At 34.6% G+C, this 20736-nt stretch overlaps 1 long non-coding RNA gene across 1 annotated transcript in view; it reads right to left on the bottom strand.

Annotated features, from left to right (window-relative positions):
- Positions 1 to 12472: 12472 nt before the first annotated feature.
- Positions 12473 to 20736, bottom strand: part of LOC118765528 — a 25640-nt gene continuing 17376 nt past the window's right edge. Inside the window, exons 3-4 of the long non-coding RNA XR_005001391.1 lie at positions 17912 to 17919; positions 12473 to 12485 (exon numbers count right to left, since the gene is read on the bottom strand). This is a non-coding gene — a long non-coding RNA (uncharacterized LOC118765528). The remainder of the gene's footprint in view (positions 12486 to 17911; positions 17920 to 20736) is intronic.

Below are 20736 nucleotides of genomic sequence, written 5' to 3'. Positions count from 1 at the left end.
CCGTTGTTATGTAGAGCCAAGATGGCGAATCAGATAATATATTACACTATCTCTTCGTGGATCTTTCAAACATGATGCTGTTCTTTCTGGGCAAAACACGTTATATCTATAATTGTTTTAATTCATCAACCTGTTGGCACCAAGTAGAAAATTATGTAGGAAAATATCAATATCTATTGATACATAACTCTAATTATAAAGCTCAAGGTATTGACTCACGTTATTTAAAATTCGTGCAAGAAACGAAAATAATTGTCCTTTTATACCTGTTAAAATATTGTATTGTTATACGATCAGTCTTTTGACACAGTTGATATCTCTCGTTTTTAAATGATTTTTTTTATATTCTCGCCGAAAATTAAAAATAGGTTAACCTAGATGACTTACAACCGTTTAAATGGGAGCTTAAAAGCGACTTAATGTATTTATTGCCAAACGATTGACAAAAGTAAATATACGTAACATTTTTCATTTCTAAAGAAAATTTATAGAAAATATCAAATTCTGTCAAACAATATAAGCATCCTGCTCATATTTATATATTACTAGCAGTATCGCCCGGCGTTGCTCGGGTTTGTAAGGGAAATAACTATATAAGCATTTTAGATATGTAAAGTATAATAGCCATCTCAATATGGCTAACCACAAGGGGGGGGGGGTTACTGTAGCTTTTTACGTTCTGAGATTTAATAATAAATTTTTAGAGTTACTTCCCTTATATATGCCAAAAATGCATTAAAAATGGGAAAAATTGATGGTAAATTTTTTTTAAATCGTAGACTCATCGTAGACGCGCGCTAATACCCAGAAGGGCTCGATATGAATCACGACTATAAGATACCCGGTTTTGGTTAAACTGCACCGCAAATTGTGGGAGTAGTTAGGAATCTAAATCGTAGGAGACAGACAGCACACAACCTCACTTTTATATATAAAGATATTTATACAAGCATATATTATATTTATACAAGCATTTTTCAGTAGTATGAAACCATATTATCATATTTATTATCTTTATTATTCATGATTTGAAAATTACATTGTTTCTTTTCTTAAAACAATAATTGGAGAACATGCATAGAAAAATTTTTAAAGGTCAACCACGATGCTCATGGTAAAAAAAAAGGTTCCAGAGAAAAAAGTATTAAAGTTTAACATGAATTTCAGATGAAAAACACGGACGAAGTATTCAGATGTTAACAAGAAAGTTCACGATTGACGAAAAGGCTTAAAGCTAAATATGTTTAAGGTAATACAAGCATGTTCGAGCTTAATGGCTGAGAGAATGCCCCCAAAAAAGGTTGAAGATCCTGTAATGGCAATTTTCAGTGAAGCGAATAAATCAGACTTATAAGCTTGTCAAAGTTTATCATCATCATTACAGAAATGATAATATATCACTCCATATGTGCCAATAACAAATAGGAGAATAAGAAACATTCTTTATAATTTCCAATATTTCTACTCCAACAACTAAGTTTGTATCGTAACTAAGATTCTAAATTCTCAGCCCGTTTCAGTAATTCTAATCATTTAGTATTCCTAAATCTATCATTAATCCTCTACTGTCATTTTTGTCATGGGCAATGATATAAGGTTAACTATGTACCATCTGGTAGTAAATGTACCATCTGGTAGCTAAACTGTCATATTATATTTCTATTGTCATTTTCTATGGCAGGTAGGTCGGAGACAAATTTTCTCAGAATTTTTCATACTTAAGACATTAGTAAGTAGTTCTAAATTCTTTGTTGTACAATGCTTGAGTTAGTTTATTGAACGTTGATAAAAGAGGGACACGTCAAAATGTTTAATCTTTTCGTTATAAATACTGGACCTAAGTTGAGAGGACTCAGTGCAAGAGAAATCTCTTATAATAAATTCAAAAAACAATGTCAATTTCCTAACAGTATTCACGTGCTCTTTATCCACATCATTAACTACAAATTATAGGACGAATTTAACAATTTACACGGCGTTGTTATATGGGAAAATATAAGCAGAAGTGTTAGACATACGACCAAATGGCAAAAATAGATAGAAGCTATGTACATGCTTGTAATTTGTAAGAGGATAAACCAGGTAGCTATAAACTAAGATTGGAATGCAATTTCTGTTGAGTTCAGTAATTAGGTGTCAGACTCGAAAATAAACTAAAAGTAGAAAAAAAGGACAAGTTTAAAGAGTTAAAATACTCTGCCCCGAGGTATGTAGATTTTTAATGTTTCGTTCTGAGCCATTTGCTTGAAAGGGAGGATAATAAAAAATAATAGTTTCGTCGCTTCTTGGATTCTCTTGTACCTTCACTCTCAGAAGGGAATGTTATTTTCTATATTCCTCAAGGTAATCGAATCCATCGTAGTTTTCTATGAATAGTCCGATTGACTATTTGTTTACAAATTAGTGTCAATAAAAATGCAACTGAAACATTTATTTACCACAAACATAGTTCCTCTGTATTATTCTCTGCCATAGAATTGTGTTTGTATAAAATATTAAATATGGGCGCTGATAACGTGTGAGGATTAAAGCTCGGTGGTTGAGAACTCTATTGCAGACCAAGATAATTCCGGTTCAATCCCGGGTCCCTCTAATGCAGCAACCTTGAGTATTTTTATTCACTTCGCTGTGTTTTTTATGCCATTGTGGTTATGTAGGGTCAATAAGGTAAAATAGATAATATATTACAGTCTGTTTTCAATGGATCATCTTTCAAATCTGCTGCTGTTGTCTCTTCATTTCTGAACAAAACACGGTGATATATTTTAATTCATCAACTCGTCGGCACCAAGTTGCAAATTATAGGGAGAAAAGAACAACAGAGGTAATCATTTATAGATGCACACATCTGATAGTAAACAATCCGGATATTGGCTCTGTTTAATGCAACTTTGTGTGAGAACCAGAAATAATTATCCGTTTTCTTTTATTTGTTATTGTGAAAATATTATGTTGCTATACAATTAACCTTTAGAAACAGTTGTCATCTCTAGTTTTTAAATGATTTCTTTATATCTCACTAAAAATTTCTAAAAAAAATTGTAGAAGTCTAAGAAGACTAACCAGTGTTTAAAGAAACCTTATGACCACTTTAGCAGATTTTACGGCTAACAGTGTTACAGAAGCAAATACAAATGACCTTTTACTTTTCCAAAACATCTATGAAAACATTTATTAATAATCTTATGATAATATGACATTTTAATATATTTTTTATTACTTTGCTGTTTCATATTACCATTTATATAATTAGATTTAGAACTGATAGGTTTCTCAACGGACTTCCGTAGTAAAATTTGAGTAAACGTTTTATATCTTTTGTTCTGAAATGTTTGGATTAGTTTAATCAAAAAAGAAATTAAATAATGAATTATTAAATCGTTTAATCCCTTCGTTATAATCTGTTGAGGCTATATTGAAACAACTTCATTGTCATTGAACTCTGACACGACAGATTAATAATCTAAAATCGCTTCTCTTAGGACAACAGTATTGTTTTTCTCCACAGAATTGACTGAAAATGGTATTAGGAATCTGATATATCATCTGGTGTTATTAGATGAAAATATAAACGAAGATTATTTAGACCTACAAGACCCCTAAAGATAAACATCCGCCTTGCTATTCCTTGTGATTTGTAAGATTAGATTTTGGAGTCTATTAAATGAAATCACACCTGAATTTCTGTAGAGTTAGATACGTAGACTTTAGAAGACATAGTTAAACTGTCTTGAGCGGTATAGATTTTTTTAACGTTTTGGTCCCTATCTTTAGTTTTGAAATAGGAAAGGTTGTTTTGTCGCTTGAGCTTTTCCCCTCAATATTCACTATCAAGTTAAAAAGTGCTCATTGTGAGATTGTAGCTCCCACACAGTAAACGAACGCGTTAGTTTCCCTTAAACTGTCCACTGACAATTTGTTGACGACACAGCAATTAGCAGTTACTTTGTAGATCAGGAGCGTCGTTCATATGTAGGGATATATCTTAGTGGTAGGGCATTTGATATCTAACAAGAGGTTCCCTGTTTCAGCACCAGTATCCCTTAATGCAACAGTATTTAAATTTTCTGTCGCCTTTTCTGTGTCTTTTATGTCATAATTGTTATGTAGAGTCAATATGGCGACGTGCATAATGTGTTACACTCTCGTTTCAAGGGATCTTCCTTTGTGTTCGTTTCTGTTGTTTCATTGTTTCTGATCAAAAAAAAAATCCATTAATGCTATGATTTTATAATTTATCTATCTATCATCTATCGGCACTAAGAATCAGATCACATGGATAAAAGGACAATAGAGCTAATTATGTATTGATACAAAGCTCTGATCACAAAACAGTCGAGGTATTGATTCAATTGTATAATTGTCCTACCTTTTCATGGTTGTTAGAATATTTTGTTATATAACTGATATTTAAAAAGCGATGACATCCTTTACTATCAAATGATTCCTCGCCTAAAATTAGAAATAAATTACGCTGGAATAAATATCTAACATTTAAAGAAAAGTTATGAAAGATTTCACAGATTTTATTGCTAAAAGTGTGCCAAAACCAAATAGAATTGACCTTTAACATTTCCAAAACATTCGTGAAAATATATATTCAGAAAAATAAAACAAGTATTTTACAATAGTATGAAATTGTAATAATTTTATTTATGTTATTACAGTTTCTATAAATACTATTAAAGTTTATGTTTCTCTCAATACATTGCCGTGGTAAAAGTTTAGTAAATGTATTATATATTCTTTGATCAATGTATTCAAAATGGATGAAATCACGAATTGTTAAAGCTTTCAATCCCTTCGCCGTATAACCTACTGTCTCTAAGCTGAGAGACCTTAGTCAAAGGGAACTTTCGCTCAACAAAATGAAAAATGAAGATCATTTAGCTAGAAATATTTTCCTGGTATTTATTCATTGAAATAACAAAACAGATTTTGCACAAGCTATTATTTGGTGATAAATTAAGAGGAGGGCTATTAGGCCTATGACTAAACCACAGAGAAATGTAGTAGCACAGTAGTTTCAAGTCATTTGTTACACCCTTTCGCTCTTCTTCCGACAGGACTGTTTAATTTTGAACACATGAAGATACCGTTCTTTATATATATATATATATATATATATATATATTTCGTTGCTATTACGTTAAACTGTCGTACGTCCAAATTTTTCTTGCAATACTGGTTCTTTTGGTCAAACTATCGTATCTCCAGCTGCTTCAGATCCCAAGATATCAAAAATTGTCAAAACCAACGTTTTTTACTTACGGCACTTGCATAATAGCAACGATGTGTATGTATGTATATATATATATGTGTGTGTGTGTGTGTGTGTGTGTGTATGTATGTATGTATATAGATAGATATACATATATATATATATATGTGTGTGTATGTATATATATTATATATATATATATATATATATATATATATATATATATATATTTATGTATATATATATATATATATATATATATATAATATATATATATATATATATATTATATATATATCTGTGTGTGAGTATGTGTGTGTGTGCATGTATTTATGTATGTATGTTCTCTTCTGTTTTTTTAATTATTTAAATTCTTCCTCTGAGGAAGGATTGGTTTCTAACAAAACTACAAAGCTTCGCCGTTGGAATGTAGATTACAAAAACAATGTCATATCTTAAACTTGGGAAAAGTCTTGCATATTTTTATTGTTCCACTTGTATTTTAGTGAGGCGAATTAAATGGTTGATTTATTTTCCTAAAAACTAACTTATCCAGATTGTCACTTAGGTATTTACTCAAAAAGCCAAGTGCATCAATTATTATTGGTGTAATTGTGAATTTATAATCTGGATATAAAAGTTGGAGGTTTCGATGCAGTTGCCCATAGTTATCTTTGTCTTTGATTTTCAAAGAGATGTTCACATCAGGACAGCTGAAGCTCAATGAAGGAACATACTTTTTCTTGTTGTCCCAAACAACAATATCCGGTCTATTATGTTTACACTTGATAGATGTTTTGATGGGAATGTCCCACCAGTATTCCTTATGTTGATGCTTGTGTATGTATTCAATAACAAGGGGATTGTGTATGTATATATATGTATGTATGCATGTATATGTATGTATGTATGTATGTATGTATGTATGTATGTATGTATGTATGTATGTATGTATGTATGAATGAATGAATGCACGCACACACATACACACATATATTCAGGAACCACTTGAACACTGGGGTCGATCTAATCGACTTATACCATCCCCAAAATTGTCGGCCTTTTACCAAAATTTGAAATCATTATTATTATTATTATTATTATTATTATTATTATTATTATTATTATTACTATAGCAATCATAAAATGTCTTGTAAAATACAGCTTCTTGCAGTTTTTATTATAATGGACTAAACAGGACAGGAGACATGTGGGGTTGAGAGTCACTGAAGAGGTCACAGGGTGTGTGACGAAAGATTTCAGAAAGGACAGGAGACATGTGGGGTTGAGAGTCACTGAAGAGGTCACAGGGTGTGTGACGAAAGATTTCAAACAAAGGACACTAAAATAAGAATAAGAATAGGAATAAAGCTAAAGTGAAGAATGAGTATACAGTGCGTGTGGTTATATGGCAAAAAAATTTCCGTACTGAAATATAATATCTTTACTCCCTTAACAGATCAAGTTGGAAAGTATCTTCCTAATACAAGTGTCACTCAGTTGATTTATTTAACAGTATAGTAAGAAAAGAGGGATCTTTTCGGTTTGAGCGGCAGTTTTTTCTAGCGGTGTCATATGAAATTGTCACCCATAATTATGAGCCTAGTATCGATTTATTGCATTTCAGTCTGTTTTATGGTTAGGGTTAGTTAGGGTTAGGGTTAGGGTTAGTTAGGGAACGGTATCTTTTTTTTCTTCAGAAATGTAAATAAACCCAATCTGTTTCTTAAACGAGGGACATATTCATACGGCACAGAATGTTTTCACCACAATAGACGTCATTGATTGGTTGAAATTGCAGAAATTGAAGAAAAAGAACAACAAATATCTTACAAACTATAGAATTTTCTCAATAAAGCCAAGAGAAAAAGATGTTTTATAAACACATTCTACCAGTATACGAAGTTTAAAAGTGTTTAGTTACGTGGAAATTATTTTTAAAAACTGCCGTTCAAACCGAAAAGATCCGAAAAGAGAACCAATAAGTAATTTAGAAATCATACGAAGACTACATTAAGCCTGAATCTTTCTACGTTTCAGTAAAGAAATCTCTCATTTCCATAAACTAATAAGCAACTACCAGCGATCAAATAACAGTTCTATAAGGCAAATTGTCTTGAAGTGTGTGCATTTCTAACGTTACAGTCCTTGGCTTTCTTTAAAGAATTGTGGTATTAAGCACAAAAAAAGGCGGCGAGCTGGCAGACACGTTAGCACGCCGAGCGAAATGCTTAGCGGTTTTTCGTCTGCTGCTACGTTCAGAGTTCAAATTCCGCCGAGGTCGACTTTGCCTTTCATCCTTTCGGAGTCGATTAAATACGTACCAGTTACGCACTGGGGTCGATGTAATCGACTTAATCAGTTTGTCTGTCCTTGTTTGTCCTCTCTGTGTTTAGCCCCTTGTGGGTAGTAAAGAAATAGGTATTTCGTCTGCCGTTACGTTCAGAGTTCAAATTCCGCCGAGGTCGACTTTGCCTTTCATCCTTTCGGGGTCGATTAAATACGTACCAGTTACGCACTGGGGTCGATGTAATCGACTTAATCTGTTTGTCTGTCCTTGTTTGTCCTCTCTGTGTTTAGCCCCTTGTGGGTAGTAAAGAAATAGGTATTTCGTCTGCCGTTACGTTCAGAGTTCAAATTCCGCCGAGGTCGACTTTGCCTTTCGTCCTTTCGGAGTCGATTAAATACGTACTAGTTACGCACTGGGGTCGATGTAATCGACTTAATCCGTTTGTCTGTCCTTGTTTGTCCCCCTCTGAGTTTAGCCCCTTGTGGGTAGTAAAGAAATAGGTATTTCGTCTGCCGTTACGTTGTGAGTTCAAATTCCGCCGAGGTCGACTTTGCCTTTCATCCTTTCAGAGTCGATTAAATACGTACCAGCTACGCACTGGGGTCGATGTAATCGACTTAATCTGTTTGTCTGTCCTTGTTTGTCCTATCTGTGTTTAGCCTCTTGTGGGTAGTAAAGAAATAGGTATTAAGCAATAACCTCGTATAGTAATAAATGATGTTATATTAGTTCAGTGATAGAAAATACAACTGTAGATCAAGGTTTACTCGGTTCAAACCCAGCTGTTTCCAAAAACCCAAGAACTGAATACTTTCATTTCTTTTAATGTGGTGCTAATTTAGATTAGTTGATATGTAGATTCAACATGGCGTTGTCAATCATATATTACTACATCTTTTCATTGCTAGCAGATGGGACATACTTCATTGATTTCAAATCCATAATACAACAGCGTTGAATATGTTTATCTCATTTATTGTATCGTCTGCTATTGTTCCTGTATAGATTCAATATGGTGAAGTAGACAATAACTCGAGCTTTTGTTTCATGTTTCTAGACAAAATATATTATATCTATAGTTGTTATAATTCATCTCCCTCTCGGTGTCAAGCATTATATATGAAGAAAGGATAATATAGAGACAGGATAATACAACTGATCATCTATTGAAATATACGCCTGATCACTAGTGCTTAAGACACTGAAGCTGCTAACTCTAATTATGACACTATTGTGTGAGAAACACAAATAATCCGTTTTATTGTTGTTTAAACAATATATTACTATACAATTTACTGTTTAGAGACTGCTGCCTACTCTATCTTTTAAACACTTTCTTCATATTATCGCCTAAACTAAAAGCAAATTATGCTACGGGGGCTAACTAGCGTTGAAAGAAAAATTATGGCTGATTTGACAGATTTTATTGCTAAAAGGGTAATACAAGAAATCCCTCAGTCTTTTTATGTTAATATTGGCACCTTCCATCAGTGTAACATTTGTTGTACACTTATTTTTTTTTAATTATTATTATTATTATTATTATTATTATTATTATTATTATTATTATTATTATTATTATTAAGGCGGCGATCTGGCAGAATGTTTATCGCGCTGGACGAAATGTTCAAATTCCGCCTAGGTCAGCTTTGCCTTTCATCCTTTCGAGGTCGATAAATTGAGTACCAGTGAAACACTGGGGTCGATATAATCGACTGACCCCTTCCTCCAAATCTCAGGTCTTGTGCCTATAATAGAAATTATTATTATTATTATCATTATTATTATTATTATTATTATTATTATTATTATTATTATTATTATTATTATTATCATCATCATTGTGTGAGAGAGCAGTGCATACGATCAAAGTGACACTGGGGTAAAATATACAGAGCCCAGTATAGCCATCATGACTACCCGTATGATGAGGGTACACTAGGCATATGCATCACAACCATGTGTGCGCGACATGGTGATCTCATATCAAGATAAACAGCACATGACGTTGCAGGTGGGGCCCAGTTAGAATTTTCTTCTGGTCGTGTAGCCCATCCTGCTCAAAAGGTCCCTGAATAAGGATTGTTTAAGGATGTTGAACGAACCATCCATGTTTCCAAAGGTGAATTATCTAAACCTCTAAGAATCCCTCTCAACACATGGCTATGATGCTCCCCCACTACTTCTGCTCGTGAGTACCAATTACGCACTGGGGTCGATATAATCGACTTAATCCGTTTGTCTGTCCTTCTTTGTCCCCCTCTATGTTTAGCCCCTTGTGGGCAATAAAGAAATAAGTGGTACATTAAAGGACACAATTGTAATATTTTTCACTCACGTTTGTTTATTCCCGGCGACAAACTGTTTGAATTAGAAGGTAGTGGGAGGGCCTCACAGTGGTACTAGCTTCATTAGAGAACGAGGCTCGATAGCAGCATTAGTGAAAGCACCATAAGCAACAGCAACACTCGCGAAAGAGAGGAGAAAACTGTTATGAATACAGTTCAAAGATCAACTCATATAGGGCAAACAAAAGTAAAAAGTATAGGAGCAGTTGCAGCTGCAATAGCAACAACAGAAGCAGCAGCAGTAGTCGCAGCAGCAGCTGTAGTCGCATCAGCAATAACAACACAAGAGCTATAGTAGCAGTGACAACAACAGTAATAACAATGCCAACAGCAACAGTAGTGGAGGTGCAATGGCCCAGTGGTTAGGAAAGCGGACTCACGGTCGTAAGAACGCGGTTTCGATTTCCAGACCGGGCATTGTGAGTGTTTATTAAACAAAAACACATAAGCTCCACGAGGCTCCAGTGGGTGAGGAGGTGAACCCCGCTGTACTCTTTCACTACAACTTTCTCTCACTCTTTCTTCCTACTTTTGCCACAAAGCAGAGGAACCATGGTGTAATCCACTATGGTGTGGTAAACTTTCAGACCCTAGTCTAGATTGCGAATCCTCTGTACCCCCAGGGTGGTTCAGCTCTCCACCCGTTAAAAGCCACCGTTTACGGAATGAGGATAACAACGTAGCTGTCACGCCCGTGCAACCGCCAGTCTATCGCGTGTGGTGGGTGGATCTTCAAGTTGCCACACGCATTCTTAGTAGCTTAGAGTAGGCTCGAATTAGAGATTATTCTTTGTGGCTAATGGCGTGAGTCCTGACTGAAAGAAAAAGAAGAAGAAGAAGAAGAAGAAGAAGAAGAAGAAGAAGAAGAAGAAGAAGAAGAAGAAGAAGAAGAAGACAGCAACAGTAACAGTTACAATAGCGAGAAAAAGAACATGAATAACGGGGAAGACAGAGAAAGCTGTAGGGACAACCTCATGGGCAGACAATCTTCTGCTAGGATGGCCAACAAAATCAATGCAGTTCTTTAAGCTCTCATTAAGTGGTGAGGAGACAAGACTCACAGAAGCCAAACAACTTGTGGAGTTGAATGAGAGGAGAGCACAAGGTGTCAACTCACCTGAGATCTTGACAACAACTGCCAGAAAACTCTTGTCGCTGTGTGTTGGCTAAAATCCGACGCGAAATCGACAACACAAACCCAGGTGGAAAGAAGTGTGGGTATGCATAGATCATGCGTCGAGGGTGAGACGGTTTGAAAGCGAAGAGGTTCTCTTGAAAAGCGAAATACTAGCGTTGAAGTATTCCATAGCTACCATTTGTGACAACGTCTTCTCCATCGTTCCAGCCTATTTCGGGAGGAAGACCCATCACGTTAAGATAAAAAGAGTTCCACCTAGGCTGGACATCTAGTGGCTGCTCGCGAGTGTCGTTCAGGAGGGCAATGGAGCTGTACTCGAAGTTGAATGAGCAGAGAGGGAGTTTTGGTATGGAGCCGATATAATCAATTATCTCGTCGCCAAATAATCCAGAGCTTCTTCCGGAAAATTATTTTCATGTATTAAAGTAGTTTAATATATTGTACGCTTTTTCAAAAGGCATTTCTTATAAGCTTGTCGGTTTTTCTTTAACTGTTTTTCAAACAAAACATTAATTTTTTTTTATTCACCACTCCACGTAGCAACAAGAAACAGTTTATATTGAGAAAGAAAAATAAGCTGATATCGCTGATATATACACCTGATCACAAACGCTAAAGATAGTGAATCTAATTTTTACACGTTTGCGTGAGAAACAAAGATAACAATCTGTTTTAATCTTTCGTCAAAATATTTTGATGTTGCACAATCGATACACAGAAACGGTTTGCTCTTCTATCTCTTAGGCAATTTCTTTATATTCTTGCTAAAACTAAAGGTAAATTCTCTAAGAAATATTACATGTGGCCGATTTAGCAGATTTCGTTCCTAAGAGAGTCATACAAGCAAATCATATATTTTAATTTTTTTTTACATTTCCAAAATAATTTAAGAAAAACTCTCTATTTAGTCTCGAGCACAGCTGCTTGATTAAAAAGTGTTTTGCAGCTATTTGATTTTAGGTTCATTCTTACAACATTTTTTTATGTCTTTCTATTTTTTTGTTTCTGTTTATACACACGGGAGTGTGAAAGGCTAAGGGAGTAAACCTCCAGCAGTTGGTGGAGAGAACTGAGCCAAACCAACTTCTGGCAGCCCCTGATGTGGAGAGAAAACTTTCATTCACCGGATCCCCAGGTGGCGGATAGGGGAAGGGCCTTCAAATATAAAGGTTAGCTGTGAATATAAAAATAAACAGTCCCGGACCAAATATACCTAGGGGAGTAAACTTCAATGATAAAAAAAATCCCAGTCTTGAATTGCAGAAGGCTGGTATGCGGTGGATGCATGCTTCAACAGAGTGGTTCATTGGATCCACGCAATTTCTGCTTCACTGTGGGAGATACTGTCTTTACTAATGAGAAAATGCAATCTGCTGGAGGAGTATACGACTCCTGTCAGTATTAAGTTACTGAAAGGCCAAAACAAAGTGGGGGGGGCGGGTTGGAACCCAGCCACAATAATAATGATATAATCTTACTACATATTACCTTAGACCAGTGTCTCTTACAATGACCCTGGGAAGAGCAATGCCTTGAGAGAAAATCTTATAGACGGAAACTGTGTTGAAAACAACCCGTTGTATATGTGTGGTTTCCTCCAAAGTTACCTTCATGATAGCTGGCGCCAGCAGAGAATGACACATAACTCCGTACGGTAAAGTGAACGTCTGGAGGCCCTGGAGCCCTGGTGGCCTCGATCTACTCTTTAACTCGGGACGGGTGAAACTGGACGCTCTTCTTCCGATCAGAAGCAGTCGCCTCGTGATTCAAAGCAGCGACGAATGCATGATACCTCCCGTAAGCAGAATTGTGTGTGTGTGTGTGTGTGTGTGTGTGTGTGTGTGTACATGTGTGTGCGTATGTGTGTGCGTGTATGTGTGTCACTGCTTGACAAGTGGTGTTGATTTGTCTACGTCCCCAAATCTAACAGTTAGGCAAAAAAAGTTCTTCTGACAGAGTTAGTACTAGACATTAAAAATAGCTACGGGGATCGATTTGACTGATTGAAGCTTTTGAAGGCGCTATTCCAGCATGGCCGCAGTTCAGTGACTGAAACAAATTAATAAGTAAAAGGATATAGATGTATATATGTAAATACATTATCAGCTTTATTGTATTTCCCCCTTCATAAAGCGCTGTTCACTGCCGAGAGAAAGAGTGAAATAAATATTTATAGAGTTAATGTTTTGTCCAAAACCAGTGAAAGAGAAACATCATAGAGACGGGAAAGTCCCTTAAAAAGATAACAATAGATATTATTAACTATTTCACTCCACGTGAAGCGTATAGTGTGACATAGGAGAGATATTTCTATAAAGATATCACACCCGTGGGCAGTGGGACACATGAATTATAATCGACGATGTTCTCATCCGGGATCGGTGCAAATAATTAACTCCATCCGCTAAAATCGCTGGCCTTGTGCCTAAATTATGAACACTTATTCAGGGCGTTGGATTGGCAGAGTCGTTAGAACGACGGCAAATATGCCTTTAATTATTCATTTCAGGTCTTTATGCTTTGAGTTCAAATCCTCAACTTTGCTTTTGTCCTTGTGGGGTTGACAAAATAAAGATCAGTGAAGTACTGAGATCGATGTAATCAACTAACTTCTTTCCTCTAAAATTCTGACCTTGTGCCTAAATCATGAATAATTATTATTCTTAACGATGTTACTATGTGTATAAATATTTCCTCCAAAAGATTTCCATTGAATAGCTTTAATAAATAGTTTATATTCTTCGCTTTAGAAACTTTAGAACAGGTTTTTTCAAAGTGAGTGAAAAAGAAAACAGACAAAAATGTTCAATATTTGCTAAGTCTAAGTTTAGAAACTTAATCCAAGAGAACTTTTACATAAGAGATTAAAAAACGAAGATTATTTCTCTGCGAAAATTCACAGACACACCTCATGGCAATTCAAATTATCGAACTCGCTTAAGACCTCTCATAATGGGTTGTTACTTTCTGGTTTTTTTTTTAACGTTGAGACACATAATTATTGTACTCGACATAAATTCAAGGCCGTTGTAATCTTATGATTTCATCTTACTAACACACAGAAGTAATCGTTCCAGCTAACGATGGCACGCAAGGTTGCTCCTGTCTCAAGATTTTGTCGTAGGTTAAACATCTATCTTTCTGTCAAATGACGCCATGTTTACTACAATTAAATTAATTATCTCGTTTGTGGTTAATACCGTGTTTAAAGGATATGTGGAATGTTCATAGTGAATTTGAATTGATCGAAATTTCTCGATTTTTTGTGTATTTGAGATTTCTTCACCTAAGCTGATTTTTGGAAAAAAGTTAGTGGGTTATGACAAAGAGATTGAACAATGTAACAGTTCACAATTTCATCCATCTTAAATAAACTCGTCCAAACATCTTAAAATAAAGAGCATAAAATATTTACTTAAGTTTTCATCGGAAATCTTTGTAGAATATCAGTTTTAATAGTAATAATATGAATAAAAATATAACAGAAAATAATAAAACTTCAACTTTTGTAAGCTGTTAATTTTCTTTGACAAAATAGTTTGTGGGAAGGAGGATTTTTTTTTTCTTAGGTATTTTGGAAAAGTAAAAAGCAGTTGGATTTGATTCTGTCAAATCTTTAGCCATAACTGCCTCCAAATCGCCCACAAGCTTGATTAATTTATATTTTAGGCGAGAAAATAAAAATTACATCAACAGCATAGGAGAGTAGCTCTGCCTAAAAACCAGCATAATATTTTGATAGCAACAAAAAGGAAAATTATTTTTGTTTCTCACACAAAGTTGCAATAATCTGTTATTTGGTATCGACAGATCGATGACTTAAACAACCCTATATTTGATGAGTTTTCTTCAAAAACAACAGCATTGTATTTGATGGTGATTCCCCATCTAAAAGACAGTGTGATATAATATCTACTTCGCCATTTAAACACCACATAGCAACAATGATAAAACACCACAGAGAATATAAAAGCAGTTCTCAGTCGTTCGAGAGGTTTTCCTTTCTAACTCTGACGTTCCTCTAATGCAAGAGCGTCGAATTACCTCAGTTACCTTGTTGTTTGTAATATAGGTCATCATGACAAAACACACATCATACTTTACAGTTCTATATTTAAGAGATGAGGAATTATGTACATTATTTACATTATTTACATTCGACGGATATTTGCCCCCCTCTTGTTTGTTATTAACACAACGTTTCGGCTGATATACCCTCCAGCCTTCTTCAGGTGTCTTGGGGAAATTTCGAACCTGGGTTCTCATTCCTAAGGTATGCCCACGGGCATGTGGCGTAGTGGTTAAGAGCGCCAGCTACTAACCCCAAGATTCCGAGTTCGATTCCAAGCAGTGACCTGAACAATAATAATAATAATAATAATAATAATAATAATAATAATAATATAATAATAATAATAGGCGCAGGAGTGGCTGTGTGGTAAGTAGCTTGCTAACCAACCACATGGTTCTGGGTTCAATCCCACTGCGTGGCATCTTGGGCAAGTGTCTTCTGCTATAGCCCCGGGCCGACCAATGCCTTGTGAGTGGATTTGGTAGACGGAAACTGAAAGAAGCCTGTCGTATATATATATATATATATAAATGTATGTGTGTGTGTGTTTGTGTGTCTGTGTTTGTCCCCGAGCATTGGTTGACAACCGATGCTGGTGTGTGTTTACGTCCCCGTTACTTAGCGGTTCGGCAAAAGAGACCGATATAATAAGTACTGGGCTTACAAAAAATAAGTCTCGGGGTCGATTTGCTCGACTAAAGGCGGTGCTCCAGCATGGCCGCAGTCAAATGACTGAAACAAGTAAAAGAGTAAAGAGTAAAGAGAATAATAATAATAATAATAATAATAATAATATAATAATAATAATAATAATAATAATAATAACTTCGAAGAATACCTTAGGAATGAGAACCCCGGTTCAAAATTTCCCCAAGACACCTGAAGAAGGCTGGAGGGTATATCAGCCGAAACGGTGTGTTAACAACAAACAAGATGAGGACAAATATCCGTCGAATGTAAATAATGTAAATAATGTACATCATACCTTATATGTCATGATAGCGAAATGTATCATACCTTCTTTTTATCTTCTTTTATTTCGGTCGTTGGGTTGTTTAATACACCGATCTGTCCATACCAAATAGCAGATTATTGCAACTTTGTACAGGGACACCACCTTGAAGGATTTAGTCCAACAAATCGACCCCCTGACTTTTTTGAAAGCCTGGTACTTATTCAATCGGGGTTCTTTGTCGAACTGCTAAGTTATTAGGGCGTAAACAAACCAACACGTGTTATCATGTGGTGGTGGGGTGGGACAAACACAAACAAACACACAGATATATATAATGTACGATAAAATTTTTCGAAAAATTTCCATCAATGGCCAGCATATTAAAAAATACCTTTAAAGGTTACATTTATAAACAATTTATAAGTGATAAATTACATGGTTATTGACGTTGTGTCTATTTTCGGCATATTTTGGCATTAGAAATACATACATATATACATATATATATATATATATATATAATATATATATATATATATATATATATATATTATATATATATAATATATATATATATGTAGGTCCCGGGTTGATTCGGGGTTAACCACAGTAAATACGGTACTCAATACATAGCAGAGTAAAATTAATTTATTATATAGAAGGAGCTTCTACAGGACTAGAACTGTTTCATTCAAGAGAAATCTTCAGGAAGCTAGTTAACAAGAATTGTATTGGCATTTATACATTTAGGCAGGTTTAAAGGGGTGGTGGTGGGGGACTTTTTGGGGGTAGGCATAGTGCAAAAATATCATACTTGGGGGAGTGGTCAAGGAGTCAGTGGTAAATTAGATAAAAGAATAAATAAAAGAATAAAAAATATGTAGAAGAATAGAGTTTTAGGTAAATAAGGAGATTCTCACTTATACCTATACACATATGTATACATATATATACACACACACACATATACATACACACATGCATACACACACACACATATATACATACACACATATATACATACATATATCTACATATACATATATATATATATATATATATATATACATATATACACACATGTATGTATGTATGAATATAAGGCGTACGTGCGTGTATGTGTATGAGTGTACGAATGAGTGAGTGTGCGTGCTAATGAGTGTGCGTGCTAATGAGTGTGCGTGCGTGAGTGAGTGCTTGTGTTCAAGTAGAAAGATAAATGGACTTGCTGTCGTAGCCAAGATGCTTGTGACCAGCGGTCAAAGATAACAAAAGTAATAAATGAAGATAATAAAATTAAAATTATGGAATGGGTTTTTATCTGTATGTATATGTGTGTACGTGTAGGTATGTATAGGTACACATATGTGTATATATATATATATGTGTATATATATATATATGTGTATATGTATATATGTGTATATAGGGACTTGTGTGTTGTGTGTGCATGTGTGTATGTGGATATGTGTGTGTATGTGTGTATGTGTATGTGTGTGTATGTATATATTTTTTGTGTGTATATGTATGTGTGGTCGTGTGTGTATATATACATGTGTGTGTGTGTGTATGTGCATATGTGTGTGTATATATGTATATATATATATATATATATGTATATGTAGATATATGTATGTATATATGTGTGTATGTATATATGTGTGTGTGTGTATGCATGTGTGTATGTATATGTGTGTGTGTGTGTGTATATATGTATACATATGTGTATAGGTATAAGTGAGAATCTCCTTATTTACCTAAAACTCTATTCTTCTATATATTTTTTATTCTTTTATTTATTCTTTTATCTAATTTACCACTGACTCCTTGACCACTCCCCCAAGTATGATATTTTTGCGCTATGCCTACCCCCAAAAAGTCCCCCACCACCACCCCTTTAAACCTGCCTAAATGTATAAATGCCAATACAATTCTTGTTAACTAGCTTCCTGAAGATTTCTCTTGAATGAAACAGTTCTAGTCCTGTAGAAGCTCCTTCTATATAATAATATATATATATTATATATATATATATATATATATATATATATATATATATATATTCGACGGGCTTCTTTCAGTTTCCATCTACCAAATCCACTCACAAGGTTTTGGTAGACCCAGGGGCTATAACAGAAAACATTTGTTCCAAGGTGCCACACGGTGAGACTGAAACCAAAGCCACATTTTCAAATATGAAAATGTTCTATCGTTATTTTAAAACACAACACGTTAAATAAACGGTTGTTTAAATTCACCTACTTATCGCTAGCAAGTCGCAAAATATATAGGGTAGCAAGTATTGATACATAACTCTAGTCAAAACGAAACAATCTGCTGTCTCTTAATTATTGAGGTTTTCTGTGTGAAACAAATGTTTCACTTATTTTATTGTTTCACCATTTTATTGTTTCGGTATTACAGTGTTACACATTTCGAATTTAAAGACAGCTGACACCTTTAACGTGCTAAGATTTCTTCATATTCTCCACTAAAAATGAAATGAATTATCAGAGGGTGTCTAACTAAAAATAAAAAGAAATTTGTGATTGATTTACTAGATCTTATTGCGAACAAAGCGACACAAGCAAATCCAAATTGCATTTTACTTTTACAAAATATTGGAGAAATATTTCGAATATTTCTTCAATATTTTGTAAAAAAAAACATCTTAGATTTGTATTATAGATAGAATGACGGATACGTAGGTAGATATATACATAGATTCATAGGTGTATACATAGGTTGATATAGATATATCATTTAAATTGCTGTGTGTGTGTGTGTGTGTGTGTGTGTGTGTGTGTGTGTGTGTGTGTATGCCGATGCACCGTAGTACACTTAGCGCTGAAACATGTAAAAGAATAAAAGCATATATGTGTGTGTGAGTAGTATATATAGTGTATATATATATATATGTATATATAGTATATATATATGTATATGTAGTATATATATATAGTATATATATATATGCATGTATATATAGTATATATATATATATATATTATATATTTGTGCGTATATATATAGTAGATATATATATATGTATGTATAGCATATATAGTATATATATATAGATATACTTGTGTGTATGTATGTATGTATGTATGTATGTATGTATGTATGTATGTATGTATGTATGTATGTATAGACGTGTATGTGTATAGGCGTAGCATATGGTTAAGAAGCTAGCTACGGAATCATCTAGTTTCGTATTCGGTCCCATTGCGAGGTATTTGTACAGGTGTTTTTTTCAATACAGCAAGTGTCGACTTATGCCTTGAGAGTGAAATCGATAGGCGGAAACTATACAGAAGCCGGTCATAAATACATATGTGTGTGTGTATGTGTGTGAGTGTTTGTCTCCCTCCACTTGACAACCGGTATTGGTTTGTGTACATCTCCGTAAACTATCGGTTCGACAAAAAGCGCCCGATAGAATAAACACCAGACTTATAATCTGAACTGGGATCGGTTTGATCGACTAAAACCCTCAAGTCGGTACTCCAGCATGGCCGTAAACCAATGACTGAACCCATTGAAAGAATAAAAGAATCAAACAATCTGACTATATGCGAGCGGTCGCGTACTACATCTGTTTTTTATCTATATACAGTAATCCCTCACCATATCGCGGTTCACCTAACGCGGTTCACCTAACGTGATTCATCTAACGCGGTTCACCTAACGCGGTTCACTTATTGTAGTTTATTATTTAAGCTTATGTCGATTCCTCTGTGGTGCTGTTTTGCATTTATAATAAAATAAATATATACAAATTATAAAAATGATTTTTAAAAGGTATACAGTACAGTACTGTTTCTACTTCGCAGATTTTCGCCTATTGCGGAGGGTTTTGGAACGTAACACCCGCGACAGTCGAGAGGTTACTGTATCATTATCCCATATTATTCATAGGTGTGTTAGAATGCTACAACGAACAAACTGTTTTATAGTATTTCCGTACTCCGCTTTACGTTATGAGTTCAAATCTTGTGGTCATTTTCGCTTATCATACACCCGAGGTCGATAACATAAATAAAATAGAAACAGCGGACATTTTCTATCCTTCGGATAACCTATCCTTCGGTGCCTTCTGGTAATCAATGGCTCTTTTGTAAAAGTGGTTCCCTGTATGGCGGTGTCACAAATGTTTTGTTTAACCCGGAAACTGGAATCGTGTTTATGTGAAATGTTCTTCTATAAATGAAGTCTTCTTTAGTTCAAATTAGAAACGATTAATGAGAATAACTTGTGGGGGAAATAGTTCAATGATAAAGCATTCGACTTCAAATTGAGATGATTTTTTCTTTTGCCGCGACACTGGTTATCCTCTGATTCAACAATATTTAATACATTTTTTATCTTCATCGTACTTTTATCATCATCGTTATGTAGAGTCAATATGGCTGAGTAGATAATATATTGTTCTATCTATTCCCGGGTCGCTCCATCAAATATGACGTTGTTGTATGACGTCTCGTTGTTTCTAGACAAATCGCATTAAGTCTAATATTTTTTTAATTCACCAACGTGGCGGCAACAAATAGCAGATTATATAAGAAAAGGTGAATGCAGCTAATCATCTATTGATACATATTTCTGATCACAAAAGATCAAGCTATTGACTCTTATGCGCACCTTTGAGGGAGAAAAAGTAAAATGTATTTATTCTTTTATTTTTTATGATATTATGTTGTTATACAAGT

This window comes from Octopus sinensis, linkage group LG12 (genome assembly GCF_006345805.1).
Source record: "Octopus sinensis linkage group LG12, ASM634580v1, whole genome shotgun sequence".
Lineage (NCBI taxonomy): Eukaryota > Metazoa > Mollusca > Cephalopoda > Octopoda > Octopodidae > Octopus > Octopus sinensis.
This window is presented reverse-complemented; position numbering and strand designations above follow the sequence as displayed.